Consider the following 3,406-nt stretch of genomic DNA (forward strand, 5'->3'; position numbering starts at 1 on the left):
TTAACCTCGTGAGCCTCAGTTTCCCTCTGAACAGCACACAGTTACAGTATCCCAACCCTCACAGGGCTGTTGCCTGCTCTGTGTATGTGCAATATCTGCTTGGGGCTGGGGACTCGGGGACCCCAACTCTTACACTCCCTTGTCCAGACTTGCTGCCTTCTTTGGCGCTCTGGGAATCTGTTTCTGAGGTCCAGGGCCAGGGTCTTTGGTCCCCTTCTCTTAGACCCAGAGCAAGGGGGCCTCGCCTACTGGGAGAAGACAAGTGGGGCTGGTAGGGGGGCCTCAGGCAGGGTGGGGGGAGCTGGCTGCAGGGCTGGCCAGCAGCTCCACGCAATCTGTCTGCTATGCAGTCCCGGGCCTGGCCTGTATTTATTTATGCTGAGCGTGTATTTATATCAGCCCCTTTCTCATTAATAGGGCAGGAAATGGCTGGAATTGTTACATACCTGGCGGCCCAGGGGTCCCTCTTCGCCAAGACACACAGGGCCCTGGCTGCCCCACCATGGTTGTGAAGGCCCCCTCCTCAGTCTGCCCAGAGGCCCAGACCCAGTCCCTGGCCCTTTATTAACCCCAACTCCCACCCCTTTGTCTGTGTCCCTCCCCAGCCCCTGAGCCTGTAGCCCCAGGAGAGAAGTTTATTCCTGGCCCCAGCTAAAGACCCCATCCTGACCCCAGAGAGAATGTGGTATGGGGACTGTCAAGGTGCAGACTCAGGCACAGGAGCCAGGCAGAGCAGAGAAAGGATCAGGGTCTCAGATTTGGAAGTGAGATCCTGGTGCCTGGGTGGGGTTCTGGGCAGGGGAGGAAGTGAGGAGTGTAGGGAGGCCTCCTGAGGCTGCAGTGTCCTGAGGGCTTCTGCTCTTCACCAAGCCTGGCCACATGTAAGTGTGGGCAACCTTTTCTACAAAGGACTCCCCCAGCCCACAAGAAGGGTCTCTGTGTTTACCACCTACCCCCACTCTGCCCCAGGTTCAACAGGGAGTGGGGGGCTCATCCCTGTCCTGCCTCTCCCTTCCCTGGCCCTCACACTGTGCTCAGAACCAAGCCAGCGGCTTCCTCCTGGCCCCAGCTTTTGGGCTCAGGCCCCAGGTGGGGCTGCCAGAGCCAAGAGGCGCGGCCCCCTCCCCAGAGCACTCGCCTGACATAACCTATTAGTGATCCTCGCCTCAGCCCAGCTCCCCTAGCCAGACTCCCCACCCAGGCCAGACTGCTGGTCCTCTTCTCCCTCTCAGGCCAGGCTGCCAGACAGGGTGAGGAACCTTGGGGCACCCAGTGGTCCCTGGGGAGCTATGCCTGTCCACTCTTCCCATCAGTGGAGTATAGGGGCTGCTGTCCACCCAGAGGCCTCTGCTAGCTGGTCCCCCTGGCAGCTGCCCTGTGATCAGGCAGGGTTGACCTCTGACCTCTGCCCACTGTAGCCACCATGCCCTCATGTCTCAGAGTCCAGAGCTGGGGCCACTGTGCAGTTTGGGGGACCAAAACTTAGAGGACAGGGGCCTTGCTGCAGTCCTGTGCTTTGTCCTCATCCCCACCCTCTGGACTGTACTTCTAGGGTCTAATGGAGAGGGGTGGGCAGCTGACTCTAGGGACCTCCAGGCTGGAGGCCCTCTGAGTGGTGGGAAGGGGCTGCTCCAGGGTCTCAGGACTCATCGGGGGGCCAATGCAGGGGTCTCCAGTCTTCCCCTTGCAGTCCCATACCTGAGGCAGGTGTGTCATGTGGAGAGGCAGCCCCGATCCCTGGCAAGCCACCACCTCTGGCTCCTTCAAGAGGCTCTCCTAGCCCTTTGTGGTGCTGCCCAAGGGGTGGCAGTGCCTTTCCTTCTTCTGTGCCTTGTTGCCCTCTTTGAACCCCTCTGTGTGGCCTCTGAGTGCCTGGGGTTGGGGATTGGAGTTGGCCCTGAGGCCTCCACCAGGAGAGGGCTCTGGCCCCTGCACTGGCTGGGTGGACCAACAGGAGCTGATGGAGGGCCAGGATGTGATGCATCCTTTGAGATCTCCCAAAACAGGACTCTGTCCCCTGTGACCACCCCTACTTCCAACGTCAGGGGAGTGCCTCTTTCCACTGCATAGTCGAGGACATCCAGGTCGTTCAGCAGTGTGTGTCTGAGAGTGCCTGTGTGGGAGTGGGGTGAGAAAGGCATCTGGCCCCAAAGTCCCCACTCTGAAGCCGCTTATGGTCTGAGGGGCCCCAGACCTTTGACTCCTACTGGGGGTCCTGCCTGTCCTTGGCTTGTGTGATCCTGGTCAGGCCTTTGGATTCTGTCCTTTCTGCCACAATGACAGTGACTTTGGGCTCTGCCAGCTTCTGAGTCTGAGTTTTTGGGAGCCTTGAACCCTTCTTGAGGCAGGCCAGTGGGCTCAGGTTGGGGTGCTGGAGTGGGCCTAAGCGTGAGTCCCTGGGCCTGAGTGCTGCAGCTGGGCCCTGCAGCCATGCCTACACACAGTGCACACATCTGGAGCTGTGTCCCACCCCCACTCCAGGCCCACATCTGGAGACCAAAACTAGCTAGCCGATGAAATACGGAGCATCTGGGCCCCAAGAGCCTGTTCCCAGGTTAACATGGCCCATCTGGGCCCCTAGCTGCAGCTCCGCCCCGTCTCCACAGTGGAACGCAGGCCGTGGCTGGATCTGGAGCCCTGTGTTGCCTGGAGTCCCTCCCCTATGGTGGGGGGTCCTGTGTGCAGAGGGCTCAAAGGGCTTCTCCTGGGGGCTGCTTTGGGAATAGCTTAGTTTTGACATAATTTAGACACATATCCCCTGCCAGGAGTGGTGACAGCTGCCACTCTGCACCAACTCACCCAGCAGCTCCTTGGCAGTGCTTAAAAGAACCTCTGGGGGCCCCTGGATCACCTGCCTGCCCACCCCTTCCTGGATGCCATAGGCGCTGCTGGGGATGCTACCAACTGTGGGGGCACTACGCTGTGTCCCTGTCACGGAGGCCACCTCACGCCACCAGCCCTGCTGCTACTTCCTGGGAACACTCCCATCTCTTCCCCCGTCCCTGTTAATACCCATGCTTGGCAGGAAGGGTGGGGGCTGGATGTGTCCCTGGAGGCCCCAAACTCAGAGAAGAGAGCCTGGAAAAGCAGGCCACCTGAGGGAACTGGGACAGGCATCTGGAAGAGACCATCTCAGGGACAGGGGCTGCCTTGACAGAGACACATCATGGGAACTGCCTGGTGGTGGCCTCAACTGGCTCCTCTTGGATGGAGTTATAAACTTGACCTCACCAGGGACATGTGACCCTAACCAACTAAAGCATGTGGGAGGCTCAGCACCTGTAGCTCAAACAGTTAAGGCACCAGCCACATATACCAGAGCTGGCGGGTTTGAATCCAGCCCGGGCCTGCCAAACAACAATGACAACTGCAACAAAAAAATAGCCGGGTGTTGTGGTGGGCGCCT

The sequence above is a fragment of the Otolemur garnettii genome, unplaced genomic scaffold (assembly GCF_000181295.1).
Source record: "Otolemur garnettii isolate 467f Iridium unplaced genomic scaffold, OtoGar3 scaffold00077, whole genome shotgun sequence".
Classification (NCBI taxonomy): domain Eukaryota; kingdom Metazoa; phylum Chordata; class Mammalia; order Primates; family Galagidae; genus Otolemur; species Otolemur garnettii.